General features: G+C 41.0%; 1 pseudogene; it reads left to right on the forward strand.

Moving 5' to 3' along the window:
• Nucleotides 1–15492, forward strand: part of LOC113319107 — a 32535-nt pseudogene continuing 17043 nt past the window's right edge.

The raw sequence follows: 15492 nt of genomic DNA on the forward strand, positions 1-15492 counted from the left end.
AAAACTGAAGTCAATCAACAGATACAAAATGGAAGGAATTGAACACAAAAATGTGTTAGTAAATGGTATTAACATGCATGTAGCAGAGAAAGGAAACAAGGAACACCCAGCAATTTTGTTTCTTCATGGATTTCCTGAACTTTGGTATTCATAGCGTCATCAAATTCTCTCATTATCTTCTCGCGGTTATAGATGTATAGCTCCTGATCTTAGAGGTTATGGTGATACTGATGCACCTACTTCTATACAAAGTTACTCGGTTCTTCATATAGTTGGTGACCTTGTATCTCTTATTAACACTCTTGGTTTAGATCAGGTAAAGAACTGTGCATGTGAACACGTAAATCACGTAGGTATCTATATGTTCACAAACAATATTCAAACTCTAGGTACCCACTCGTGCTGATAATACAATGGCATTGATTCCTTGGCTCAAAACCTTCGGGTTTATCATAGCCTCGTCTAAGAATACTGCGAGTGGCGTTTACGCAAGGGGAGATAAAGAAAACGAAGCATAAAAGTAAAACTCATGAAGCGTTAGACAAAAATAAAGTGCTGAAGTGTAAATGAGACCGGGATTTACGTGGTTCAGCACTAAGGCCTACATCCACGGGGTTGTTGTTTCACTATGTACTTGATGGTTACAAAGATAGTCGAGTGACTTTGTAGTTTACATGGGTCTATCTATTGTAAAGGACTAACTTACACTTACAATCTTTTCTCTCTCTCCTTCCCCAGTTTTTTCGATCCCTTTACTCTTGGTGGAGAGGGGGTATTTATAGGGTTAGAGTGTGGGACCCATCTCTGAAGGCCGTTGGAACCTTATCTTCTTGTGTTTTGTGTCCATCACGCAGGGGTCTTCGTTCGTAACTTCATCACGCAGAGTCATCCTCGTTCGTTCCACGGGTTGATCGACACGTATGCTGCTCAGAGTGTTTAATGCGGGTAGTTGAGGCGCCTGCTCGTGTCAGGCAAGTGTTCTCTGCCTCTGTCGCGTCCATGTCAGTACATCTTCTCTCCATCGTTGATCTTGGCTTCTTTTGGGGATGAGATAAAGTAACTCTTTGGGAGTTATTTGGTGCTTCGCAGTACAGCGTGTTACCGGAACATCCTTTAACTTCTGCCCTTAGATTTGTTCGGGAAAAGATCTAACGTCGGCGGGATGGGCATCTTGGCTGTGGGCACATGTCATCATGCTTTGATGACTTTGTCCGCATGCTCTCCACGTATGTTCCTATATACACGTGTTTGATGATGAAATATGTGCACACAATTTGCCCGTTTTCTTCGGGCTTGAGTGTTTAGCGGGAGCATTGAAGAAAATAGTCGTTACATATTCTTCCTCTCTCCTAATAACTTCTCCTGGATACTTGGGCATGTTTCTTTATTCGTGCATTAATTGCTCATTTAATGGGCATGTTTACCATTCCTCTCTTAACTTCCTCCTCTTTCTTTCGAGTATATTAAGGAAGAGAGAAAAATTAATTTCATTCTCTCCGTCTTCATTCCTTGCTCTTCATTCCTTGTTCTTCAGCCCTTAAATTCTCTGTCAGTCTTTATTTAAATTCTCTGTCAGTCTTCATTCTTAAATTCTCTCCGCCTTAGCATTAATCACACTTGCCTCCTCTTTATTTTTGATTTGTTCTTTCTACTGCTGTTTTTGCGGGTAAGTTTTTTCTTTTCTTTGTTTCCACTGTTTTACGCTATGTTGATTTGTAAATTTTCTGCTACTGTTGTCCCTTGTTTGTGATGAAGAACTTCTTTTAATGCTTGCATGCTAGTTTGCACCTGTTCTTCGTCTTAAATCAAGGAGGCCATTGTTTTGCTTGAGCCTTTCAGGGTAGGGATTTAGGGAGTTTCGAGCATGTATACTAATTTTAGGGTTTCTGCGTTATCGTGTGTGGATTGCTATTTATGTGGTTTTTTTTTTGATCTTATGATGTCCTTGTGTTTGTTTTTGACTTGTTTATGATTAATCTTTTCGCAGCCATCTCTGACCGTCCGCGGCTTCCTTATCAGACTCCTGGTTCTGGTCTATCGAGATCTCCTCCGCGTAGAGAGTCTCAAGATGATGTTCGTAGAAATCGAGTTTCTTCTGGGGCGAAGGCCTAATCTTCTAGGGAATAGGTTCCTTCGACAAATCCTTCTGGGTCTCGAAAAGTTGTCGATCGCGCGGTGTCTCGTCCTCGTGATGATGTTAGGAGTACGCAGCTGATGAGTGCCAAATATTGTATATATCTATCCCTTTTTGTTGGCATTTAACTCATCTTTTATGCATTAATTCTACATTTTATCCCATATTCTGTATTTTCATTGTTTTCGAGAATAAATATTTTTATTAATTAATTTTGCATTTTTAGGTAATAAATAAAGTCTGGATGACTTGCGGAGCAAAAAGAGCAGAAAAGTAGTGAAAAGCCGGGAGAAATCACGCAAGGAAGCCGCGAAGAATGGTGCGCACAACCTCATTTTCTACACACAAAAACGCCTCCGTTCTCAGCCATCAGATCAGTTCTCAGAAGCATCCGATGGTCGCTCCTTCATAGAGCATCAAAATCTGAAGTCTCTGCCAAGCACCACAGCGCTGAAATTCCAAGCCTTCAGATTAGATGGTAGTTGAATCCAACGGTTGCTCCCTTGCTGTTCATCGAAGTTTGATATCTCCGCCTTACACTACAGTACCTAACTCCATCAAGTACCGTTCGTTTCGTTGTATCCCTTCATCCGACGGTCGCTCATCGCTTGCCTCCGCATCACCGTCCGATCTACCTACCAGCTCCACATCTCACGGCTTAGTCTCGCTGAACATCAAAAATCGATGAAGCCGCCACACACTGGAGCACCCGAACCCTAGACCTCAAACAAACAGCCCCTACCCTAACCCATATCGACCTCTCCTCCCTCACCTCCCTCTGCAGAACCACCTTCTTCACCTGCCGCACCACCATCATCACCAGCACCTTCTTCACCTGCTACAACCATCATGCAACCACCCATATTACCTAAACCACCTAATACCCCTCTCTCTAGCCCTCTATTTCACTGATTTCTCACCATTCTTTTCTCTGAAACCCTAGGTGAGAAATCAGTCAAATAGGTGAGTCTCGAGTAGTAATTGAAGCATGGGAATGGAACATAGGACCAAGGAGAAGAATGGGTCGAAGAAAAACTCGTCAAATCACATCAATTTGGGTAAGAATTTACCAAACCCTAGTTCTGTCAATTTGGGGGTTTTTACATAAATCCTAATTAGGTTGAGATAGAGCATGGAGAAGATAAAGTGGGTGATATAGGGTAGGTAATTGAATTTAACTGTGATTTTCTGTCACATTAGGTAGAACCCTAATGTCTACTGTTTTGGGGATTTTTGGGTGAAAAGGGTGTAAACCCTAATCATGTAATTGGGTATAAAAAGGGGACTGTGGTGGGTGTAATGGATTATCTCTGGACTAGCCAGTGTATCCCCATGAGGGCCGGACTAGCCAGTTCCTCTTGGGTAGATTTTTCTTCCCTGTTCTGTATTTGTAGACTTAATTTTAATTTGCAATTTTAATTCCAAATTCAGTTTTAGTTCATCATGTTTTCAATTCATGTGTTTGCTATCCATGTTTTTCCATGTTCTGTGTATTGTTCAATTTCTCCATTAGTTGTAATGTTAATGTTCCTGTTAATGTGCTTGTTTTCATATTCTGTTGATGTTCCTGTTAAATGTGCATGTTCCTGTTGATGTTTGTGTAATGTTAATGTTTAGTTCACTACTGTTAGTTTAATGGAATGCTAGGCTAGAAACCTTTGAAGCACTGAATTGATTGAGTAATGGAAGAAATCAGTGCTCATAGCAAGCTGATTATCTTGCCATTCCATTTTTGTATGCTTAGGTGCATTGTGTTGATTGAGTAGTGGGGAGAAACTAGTGCTCACTAGTGACAATGAGCAAGCTAGTTCTCTTCCCACTCTAGATGAATGCCTTAGCTTTGCTTTGTTACTTCTTCTCCACATCCCTGCCCTTGTCCTTAGGCCTTGGTTCATTTATCTTGTTCACACTGTTTTCTGCATTGTCATCTTTCTTTTGCTGTTTAGTTTTTAGTCTGTTTAATCTTTGCTGTTTTTGCCATTCTTTTGTTCTCTGGTTTGCTTCCATCTTTGGCCTAGATCCACTGTTTACACTCCTCTTTTGCTACTAAGCCAGAAGCCCTTGTGCTGTTGCTTTTGCCCTGTTGTTGCTTCCCTACCCTTCTACTCAGTGCTTGTGCAGCTGCTTTCCTTGCACTGCTGCTGCTGTTGCTGCTGTTTTCTCCAGCTTTGCTGCCGCAGTACTGCTGCTTTCCTTCTTCTTTGCCTTGTGCTGCTGCTGCTGCAACCCTGTTGCTGCTGCTGCTCCCCTTCCCCTGCTGCTGCTGCTGCAACTGAGCTTGGCTCACAACAATCCCAAAAGCCCAAGCTCAGTTCTAAGCCCACTGTCCATTGTTTGTACAAACTGAAGCCCATTTCATTAAGGCTAAAAGCCCAATTCAGTCAACTGTGGGCTTAATCAAAAGCCTAAGTTTAAGGCCAAAGCCCATTTACACTTCAAAGACTAACTGAGCCCAAGCTCAGTTCATTTTATTGTTATCAAACCCATTAGTACTCAAAGCCCAATTTAAGCCAAAAGGCTTCATAGCCCAATAGCAGCTAGAACCTAAAATAGCTAGAAACAACAAAACACACCCGATCTCTGTGGATCGACCCGTACTTGCACGAGCTACAACCGACGACCGTGCACTTGCGGTATTACTGTAGGCCCGCGTTTTCATTGCGCTTAATTTTATACATATCTCCGGGCCCACCAAGTTTTTGGCCGGGGATAATTTTTAGGACCTTTTAGAAGCCTACCAAGTTTTTGGCGCCGCTGCCGGGGATTGGTGTTGTGTTTTTCTTGTGTTTTTCTTTAGCTATTTTGTATTTCATTTCATAGCATTTGCATCTGCATCTGCTTCACTTCATTTGCTGTTGGACCTGCTGTTCTGAACCTGTTTTTCCTCTGCTGGGACGCCACCAAGGAAAAGAACCAAAACCCAACTGGGTTTTTGCAACAATATCAGAGCAGCTGGGCTGTGCTAAAAAGGTAAGCCTAAACCCATTCCATTGAGAGAACCCAACCTGTGGGCTTCCAATTTTTTAATTGTGGGCTTGTAATATTAAAGCCAATTTTTGGGCTTCTCTTATTTTCTGTTGGGTTTGTAATAATTTATTTGTGGGCTTGTTTAAATTCTTTCATTGGACTTGTATTTTGGACTCTGGGTTTAAACCCAGCTGAGCTTGTAACCGATTGTGGGCTTGTTTCCACTCAAGAGTGGACCTCGAAACCAAAGTTTTAAAACAAACGTCGGGCCTTAACCAACTAGGCCAAATTAAACTTTCAAAATTAAAACTTAGTGTTTCGTGGGCCGCAGCCTTCCTTCCATTCCATTAGAGGACAAACAGTGGGCTTGCTCCCATTTAAAAAACCAAATTTTATTTTCTTTAAAAAAAAAAAAAAAAAAAAAAAAAAAAAAAAAAAAAAAACCAAAATTTTCTTTTGCTCCCATTCAAAAACCAAATTTCATTTTCTTTGTTAAAAAAAAAAAAAAAAAAAAGTTTTATTTTTCTCCCATTTAAGTCCAATTTTAGTGTTTTGAAACTTTCCATGTCTCTACACTTTTTCTTTTGGGTTGATCCTCAACTCTTTAGACTTTTGGTGTATGGGTGATTTTTTTGTATATAATCCAGTAGATAAATTTTCTTAAAAACCCTTTTGTTCCTTTTGTATATATTTTGCTAATCCAATATGATCTCGGCTGAAATATGTTGGATTTTTGCCTTGAATAACGGAGTTTTAATTCTGCTTTCGCCGAAATCGGGTATTCTCTCTCCTTTTACTCTACTCAGCATGTCCCTTTCCATATGTTGCATTTTAATTCTTTCCATATTTTGAAACATTGAGGACAATGTTTACTTTAGGTTTGGGGGTATAGAGTAGATACCATGATAATTTGCCATAATTGAAAACGAACTCCTTCTTCTTTTTTTGAAAAAATTGAAAAATCAAATTCAAAAAAATTAAAAAATTAGAAAAATCATAAAAATGGAGCTCATTTACCTTGAAATGTTGACTCTTGTGCAAATATGTATTTTTATTAGGAGTCTTAGTCTAGATATTTAGGCACCCTGATTCTAGCACAATTCACATAGTGATAAGAAATTTGCACGCGCACGATCTACCAATACATGTATGGCCTCAATCTTCAAGGTGTTTGATAGGAAGTTACGATTGCCAATCACTTTAGAATACTGAACGAAACTTGACTAGCTTGTTCTTTGGTTGGTTGGGATAGAAGGTGGAGGTTACATTAAGAAAGACAACCATCGAATTTAACTGGGTGCATCAAAAAGGGCTACCTCTTGCAAAGTGTCATGTAATCTTTTGTTTCCTTTTGTATATGTATCAAAAGTGTTTCTTTGTTCAAAAAAAAAAAAAAAAAAAAAAAAAAAAAAAAAAAAAAAAAAAAAAACGATGTATATATTCAGAAAAAAAAAATAAAAAATAAAAAAAAATATATATATATATATATCAAGTATTTTTCAATTCCATCCTCTCTGTTCCAAAAATAAAAGAGAGTAGTCAATGTAAATAAGAGTCATGTAAATAGTCATCTGTGTTTTATTGTAATAAGCAAGGAGGGTGTATGCCATTGATGTACAACGCGAGTGATTGTGAAATACCTCCAACTCATTCACAATTCTCGTAAAGTCCGGACAGCTAGCTAGATTTCGACCTCAGTTCTTAGCCTGAGAAACTATCTCTTGGTGATTAGTAGTCATAACTTCAGATCTTTCTTTACACATGTGTAGATACACTTTACACTCTTATCACATGTCTTTTTTTGTTATCAGTGCTAGGATTGTGCCTTTGATAGCTAGATTGACATCTCCATTTTGCTGTGAGCTTAAACTGTTTTGCACATGTCACATTTGATGGAATATGAGCTCATATTTTGTCCTTAGGTTTTGTAGGCACACCTCTGGTAAACCTTCACGAGACTTCACTCGTCCACTAGGGACACTTAGTGGTTTAAAAGGCTTAGTGCATACGCTAAATGCATTCGAGAGACCAGCGACAGTGGTATAGTTAGGATTTCCTTAGTTCTGTTTTACTTGAGGACAAGTAAAATTCAGGTTTGGGGGTATTTGATGAGTGCCAAATATTGTATATATCTATCCCTTTTTGTTGGCATTTAACTCATCTTTTATGCATTAATTCTACATTTTATCCCATATTATGTATTTTCATTGTTTTCGAGAATAAATATTTTTATTAATTAATTTTGCATTTTTAGGTAATAAATAAAGTCTGGATGACTTGCGGAGCAAAAAGAGCAGAAAAGTAGTGAAAAGCCGGGAGAAATCACGCAAGGAAGCCGCGAAGAATGGTGCGCACAACCTCATTTTCTACACACAAAACGCCTCCGTTCTCAGCCATCAGATCAGTTCTCAGAAGCATCCGATGGTCGCTCCTTCATAGAGCATCAAAATCTGAAGTCTCTGCCAAGCACCACAGCGCTGAAATTCCAAGCCTTCAGATTAGATGGTAGTTGAATCCAACGGTTGCTCCCTTGCTGTTCATCGAAGTTTGATATCTCCGCCTTACACTACAGTACCTAACTCCATCAAGTACCGTTCGTTTCGTTGTATCCCTTCATCCGACGGTCGCTCCTCGCTTGCCTCCGCATCACCGTCCGATCTACCTACCAGCTCCACATCTCACGGCTTAGTCTCGCTGAACATCAAAAATCGATGAAGCCGCCACACACTGGAGCACCCGAACCCTAGACCTCAAACAAACAGCCCCTACCCTAACCTATATCGACCTTTCCTCCCTCACCTCCCTCTGCAGAACCACCTTCTTCACCTGCCGCACCACCATCATCACCAGCACCTTCTTCACCTGCTACAACCATCATGCAACCACCCATATTACCTAAACCACCTAATACCCCTCTCTCTAGCCCTCTATTTCACTGATTTCTCACCATTCTTTTCTCTGAAACCCTAGGTGAGAAATCAGTCAAATAGGTGAGTCTCGAGTAGTAATTGAAGCATGGGAATGGAACAGAGGACCAAGGAGAAGAATGGGTCGAAGAAAAACTCGTCAAATCACATCAATTTGGGTAAGAATTTACCAAACCCTAGTTCTGTCAATTTGGGGGTTTTTACATAAATCCTAATTAGGTTGAGATAGAGCATGGAGAAGATAAAGTGGGTGATATAGGGTAGGTAATTGAATTTAACTGTGATTTTCTGTCACATTAGGTAGAACCCTAATGTCTACTGTTTTGGGGATTTTTGGGTGAAAAGGGTGTAAACCCTAATCATGTAATTGGGTATAAAAAGGGGACTGTGGTGGGTGTAATGGATTATCTCTGGACTAGCCAGTGTATCCCCATGAGGGCTGGACTAGCCAGTTCCTCTTGGGTAGATTTTTCTTCCCTGTTCTGTATTTGTAGACTTAATTTTAATTTGCAATTTTAATTCCAAATTCAGTTTTAGTTCATCATGTTTTCAATTCATGTGTTTGCTATCCATGTTTTTCCATGTTCTGTGTATTGTTCAATTTCTCCATTAGTTGTAATGTTAATGTTCCTGTTAATGTGCTTGTTTTCATATTCTGTTGATGTTCCTGTTAAATGTGCATGTTCCTGTTGATGTTTGTGTAATGTTAATGTTTAGTTCACTACTGTTAGTTTAATGGAATGCTAGGCTGGAAACCTTTGAAGTACTGAATTGATTGAGTAATGGAAGAAATCAGTGCTCATAGCAAGCTGATTATCTTGCCATTCCATTTTTGTATGCTTAGGTGCATTGTGTTGATTGAGTAGTGGGGAGAAACTAGTGCTCACTAGTGACAATGAGCAAGCTAGTTCTCTTCCCACTCTAGATGAATGCCTTAGCTTTGCTTTGTTACTTCTTCTCCACATCCCTGCCCTTGGTCTTAGGCCTTGGTTCATTTATCTTGTTCACACTGTTTTCTGCATTGTCATCTTTCTTTTGCTGTTTAGTTTTTAGTCTGTTTAATCTTTGCTGTTTTTGCCATTCTTTTGTTCTCTGGTTTGCTTCCATCTTTGGCCTAGAGCCACTGTTTACACTCCTCTTTTGCTACTAAGCCAGAAGCCCTTGTGCTGTTGCTTTTGCCCTGTTGTTGCTTCCCTACCCTGCTACTCAGTGCTTGTGCAGCTGCTTTCCTTGCACTGCTGCTGCTGTTGCTGCTGTTTTCTCCAGCTTTGCTGCCGCAGTACTGCTGCTTTCCTTCTTCTTTGCCTTGTGCTGCTGCTGCTGCAACCCTGTTGCTGCTGCTGCTCCCCTTCCCCTGCTGCTGCTGCTGCTGCAACTGAGCTTGGCTCACAACAATCCCAAAAGCCCAAGCTCAGTTCTAAGCCCACTGTCCATTGTTTGTACAAACTGAAGCCCATTTCATTAAGGCTAAAAGCCCAATTCAGTCAACTGTGGGCTTAATCAAAAGCCTAAGTTTAAGGCCAAAGCCCATTTACACTTCAAAGACTAACTGAGCCCAAGCTCAGTTCATTTTATTGTTATCAAACCCATTAGTATTCAAAGCCCAATTTAAGCCAAAAGGCTTCATAGCCCAATAGCAGCTAGAACCTAAAATAGCTAGAAACAACAAAACACACCCGATCTCTGTGGATCGACCCGTACTTGCACGAGCTACAACCGACGACCGTGCACTTGCGGTATTACTGTAGGCCCGCGTTTTCATTGCGCTTAATTTTATACATATCTCCGGGCCCACCAAGTTTTTGGCCGGGGATAATTTTTAGGACCTTTTAGAAGCCTACCAGCAGCCACCGACTCGTGCTGTCGCTTTTGATGTTCCTCCTCTACGTTCTGTAGAGCCCGAGCGTCATCTGCCGCCCCCTCCTATAAGTTCTTTTAAAGAGAAGAATACCAAAGGTGGTGTTCCGAGGGCTGAGTCTTCAAAAAATCCTTCTTTGAAGAGAAAGGCTTCCGAGGCTTTTATTGGTTCATCCGGTCCCGCCGAGGAGGATGAGGCTGCCCCATTGATACGCAGCGTTTCGGTCAGCAAGAAAAAAGTAACGTTCAAGCATATTGATCTCGAAATATTCAAGGAAAAGCATGAGCTTCAAGCCTTCGAGGTTCGTTTCTATGCCCCTGAGGATGATATTACTTATGAGCTTATCTCAAGGTATGAGTTCGATGAATTTCATTTGTTGACTACGGTTGGAGCGTTCGAAGCTGGTCTTATGCTGCCGTTGTACAAGTCAGGTGATTCCTTCTACTATGATGTGCTTGCTAGTCGTGAAGGCTCTTCCACCAATACTCACAGCCGTTCTGTATCGCAACTATCGGGGAATTATCTCCGTGCACTGAGGGAGTACTATCTACGGAGTAAGGGGAGACGACAATGACTTGTTACGTTCCCAATCCCGCGGAGAAGGAATGGTATACTCCTGAGAATTTCAATAACTCCTTCGGTGATTACGTCAATAGTAGGAACCGTAAGCCGTGGAGTGTTATCCTTCGGAATCTCGCTGCTCCTCGGGGCGAAATTCGTCTGTTAAATGAGGTCAGCGATGCCAAGCTGAAGTATGTTCCTGACACGGAAGGGTCTAGTCAGCGGAAACTTTTTCCGGCACGCGAGAGGATCAAGCGCGACCATGACTACGAGTGGCACGCTACCGTTATCGAAGTTGTTGGTCCTTGGGCGTACGGTTGGATTCCCTGTCCACGCGGTTGGAGTCCTACTGAGAGTAGCAGGCCACGTGAATCTCCCCCTGCTCGTTATGGAGATTTCTGTCCCTGGCGTTTAAACTTCTCAGGTATGAGTTTTCCTTATGCCCTTGACGTCGTTGAGGGAGACGAGGAGGAAGGTTCTGGTGCTATACTTCCACCGAGGAGTGCCTCGACTGCCCAGGTATGCGGTTTCTAGCTGCTGGTAGGCCCGGAGATGTGTATAATTGAAGCGATAAAAACGGGGGCCTACAGTAATACCGCAAGTGCACGGTCGTCAGTTGTAGCTCGTGCAAGTACGGGTCGATCCACAGAGATCGGGTGTGTTTTGGAAGTGATTTAGCTAATTGGGTTCCTAGATTTGCTTTGGGCTTAGAAGCCTTTTGGCTTAAATTGGGCTTGAGTACTAATGGGTTTGTTCACAATAAAATGAACTGAGCTTGGGCTCAGTTGGTCTTTGAAATGCAAATGGGCTTAGGCCTTAAACTTAGGCTTTTGATTAAGCCTGAATTGGATTGGGCCTTAATAATGAACTTGGGCTTTGGTTTTGGTCTTCTGATGAGCCCAAGTTGTGCTCTGGGCTTTTGGTTTTAGAAACTGGGCTTGGTTACTGAGGACTGGGCCTTAGGCTTCACTGAAGTGAATTGGGCTCAGTTGGATTGGCCTTTGCTTGGCTGCAGGAGCAGCAAGTCTGCACAGCAGCTGCAGGAGAAGAAGTGGCAGCAGCTTGGCAGCAGGCTTGGCAGAGGCAAAGAAGCAGCAGGCACCAGTAGCAGCAGTAGGGCAGCTGCACAGCAGGTAGTAGCAGCAGCAGGAGCAAGAGCTGCACAGCAAGGCCAACAGCAACAGCAAAAGGAGAAGTGCTGCAGGGCAAGTGCAACAACAACAGCAGCACAAGGAGTGGTAAACAGTGGCTCTAGGCCAAATTGGAAGCAAACCAGAGAAGCAACAGAGTTGCAGGGCAGGGAAGAAACAACAAGGCAAAAGCAATGGAAGAACTAAACAGCAAAAACAAAACAAAAGCAAAACAAAACAAGAATGAACCAAGGCCTAAGGCCAAGGGCAGGGTTGTGGTGAATCTAACAGAACAAACATAGAAAAGAAATTGTGGATGGGAAGTGCAGGGAGATGGATGAGAGTTTCCTTTACCTAGCCAGTTCACCTAGGTTAAGTTCTTGTCAAATATCTAGTTAACCAACCTTACAGCCTTAGCTAACCCCTAGTATTGGCTGTCTGTTTAAGGCACAACCAATCACAGACTAACTAGGCAGTGGTTTACTAACTAATGTAGCTAATTAATTTCTTAGAGCCACCACTGACCCCTAGCATTAGTGGTCTTCTTACAGCACCACTAATCACAAATCAGTTGGGCACTTAGGAGTCTAACTAGCCTAAGCTATTTTAAGCTCAGCAAAAACCATCCTAATAGCTAACCATCATGGTTCAGTTGTTCTCTCACCCTAGTGGGGAATTAGAACATGTTGCAGTTAAGAGTCCTCATGGTTGTCAAGCATCAAAACTCAGAATAAGAACATGTGAGTTCAACAGGGGACTTACAGGATCATGTGTAGAAACAAAACACACAAACTAGTTAACACAAACATAACATGGATAATACAATCACACACAGAACACAAACAGGAGACAACATAACATAACAATTAACATTAACAGGACATAAAGAAATTAGCAGAAATTAATTAACAGGACATGAAAGTCCTGGATGTTGGCTACTCCAAGCATGTCTTACAAAAACCCACCCACATTTTATACCCAATACATCAAATTAGGGTTATCACCCATTTTCCCAAAATGCCACAATATAACAGTACAATTAGGTTTACTGCTTATCTAATGTCATGGGTCTAATTTGAGCCCATTCCCCTACTCTAATTCTCTCCTGGTACGGTTCCAACATGAATTAGGGTTTCTAGAAAAAACCCCCAAATTACAGAGAAATTAGGAATTGAAATTGAACTCACCTAACATGTGATTTGACGAGTCTTCTTTCGACCCATTCTTCTCCTCAGTCTCTGCTCCATTCCCATGCTTCAATTACGTCTTTCCAACTCGTCCTATTTTATTGATTTCTTCCCTAGGTTTTTAGAGAGAAATTAGGGGAGAAAACTATATAATAGGAGGCTAGAACAAAGGGGGTAATGATGGTGGAGGATAGGGGTGATGATGGTGGAAGTGTGGTGGTGAAGCGGCAGTGGCAGAGGTGGTGTTCTGGTGGTGGCAGGACATGGTGTCTCTGCAGAGGGGGTGAGGTCGATGGAGAGGAAGGAGGAGATGTTTGGTTGAGGTTAAATGATTCGGTTGCTAGGGTGTTAGGCGGGCGTATCGAGTCTTGATGTTCTGTGACTCTGAGCTGCGATGCGAAGATGGTAGGTAGATCGGACGGTTGCGAGAGGAGGAGCGACCGTCAGATGGATACAACGAAACGAACGGTACTTGATGGAGTTAGGTACTGTAGTGTAAGGCGGAGATATCAATCTTCGATGCACAGCAAGGAAGCGACCGTTGGATTCAACTACCATCTAATCTGAAGGCTTGGAATTTCAGCGCTGTGGTGCTTGGCAGAGACTTCAGATTTTGATGCTCTATGAAGGAGCGACCGTCGGATGCTCCTGAGAACCGATCTGATGGCTGAGAACGGAGGCGCTTTTGTGTGTAGAAAATGAGGTTGTGCGCACCATTCTTCGCGGCTTCCTTGCGTAATTTCTCCCGGCTTTTCACTACTTTTCTGCTCTTTTCGCTCGCGACTCATCCGAACTTTATTTATTACCTAAAAATGCAAAATTAATTAATAAAAATATTTATTCTTGAAAACAATGAAAATACAGAATATGGGATAAAATGTAGAATTAATGCCCAAAAGATGAGTTAAAATGCCAACAAAAAGGGATAAATATATACAATATTTGGCACTCATCAAATACCCCCAAACCTGAATTTTACTTGTCCTCAAGTAAAACAAAACTAAGGAAATCCTAACTATACCACTGTCGCTGGTCTCTCGAATGCATTTAGCGTATGCACTAAGCCTTTTAAACCACTAAGTGTCCCTAGTGGACGAGTTGAAGTCTCGTGAAGGTTTACCAGAGGTGTGCCTACAAAACCTAAGGACAAATATAAGCTCAGATTCCATCAAATGACATGTGCAAAACAGTTTAAGCTCACAGCAAAATGGAGATGTCAATCTAGCTATCGAAGGCACAATCCTAGCACTGATAACAAAAAGGACATGTGATAAGAGTGTAAAGTGTATCTACACATGTGTAAAGAAAGATCTGAAGTCATGACTACTAATCACCAAGAGATAGTTTCTCAGGCTAAGAACTGAGGTCGAAATCTAGCTAGCTGTCCGGACTTTACGAGAATTGTGAATGAGTTGGAGGTATTTCACAATTTCTCGCGTTGTACATCAATGGCATACACCCTCCTTGCTTATTACAAAAACAACAAAAGATGACTATTTACATTGACTATTCTCTTTTTATTTTGGAACAAGAGATGATGGAATTGCAATACTTGATTTTTTTGTATTTTTCTGATATTTTTTTCTGAATATACATCGATTTTTTTTTTTTTTTTTTTTTTTTTTTTTTTTTTTTTAACAGATACACTTTTGATACATAACAAAAGGAAACAAAATTACATGACACTTTGCAAGAGGTAGCCCTTTTTGATGCACCCAGTTAAATTCGATGGTTGTCTTTCTTAATGTAACCTCCACCTTCTATCCCAACCAACCAAAGAACAAGCTAGTCAAGTTTCGTTCAGTATTCTAAAGTGATTGGCAATCGTAACTTCCTATCAAACACCTTGAAGATCGAGGCCATACATGTATTGGTAGATCGTGCGCGTGCAAATTTCTTATCACTATGTGAATTGTGCTAGAATCAGGGTGCCTAAATATCTAGACTAAGACTCCTAATAATTACATATTTGCACAAGAGTCAACATTTCAAGGTAAATGAGCTCCATTTTTATGATTTTTCATTTTTTAATTTTTTTTTTTTTTTTTCAATTTTGATTTTTTCAATTTTTTTGGAATTTTTCAATTTTTTCAAAAAAAGAAGGAGTTCGTTTTCAATTATGGCAATTATCGTGGTATCTACTCTATACCCCCAAACCTAAACTAAACATTGTCCTCAATGTTTCAAAATATGGAAAGAATTAAAATGCAACATATGGAAAGGGACATGCTGAGTAGAGTAAAAGGAGAGAGAATACCCGATTTCGGCGAAAGCAGAATTAAAACTCCGTTATTCAAGGCAAAAATCCAACATATTTCAGCCGAGATCATATTGGATTAGCAAAATATATACAAAAGGAACAAAAGGGTTTTTAAAATTTATCTACTGGATTATATACAAAAAATTCACCATACACTAACAATCTAAAGAGTTGAGGATCAACCCAAAAGACAAAGTGTAGACATTTCAACAGCTTCACACATAATAATAGGAAAGAAACGCAAGTGAAACTGTGAAACAAAATGAGCTACCCCCAAACCTGGATTTTACAGAAGATATAATTTTGAAAACAAAATCGCGCAGTTTCGGGGGTTCATCATGCAAAAGGTCTAGCTCGAAATGAACTGTGCTAGGGACGGGCAAACATGCTAATTCCAACTGTGGTTCCTCAGATGTATTATACTTAGAAGCAAATAGTCCAAGAGGACTTGGGAAGCACACAGTTCCA

The sequence above is a fragment of the Papaver somniferum genome, chromosome 10 (genome assembly GCF_003573695.1).
Source record: "Papaver somniferum cultivar HN1 chromosome 10, ASM357369v1, whole genome shotgun sequence".
Classification (NCBI taxonomy): Eukaryota; Viridiplantae; Streptophyta; class Magnoliopsida; order Ranunculales; family Papaveraceae; genus Papaver; species Papaver somniferum.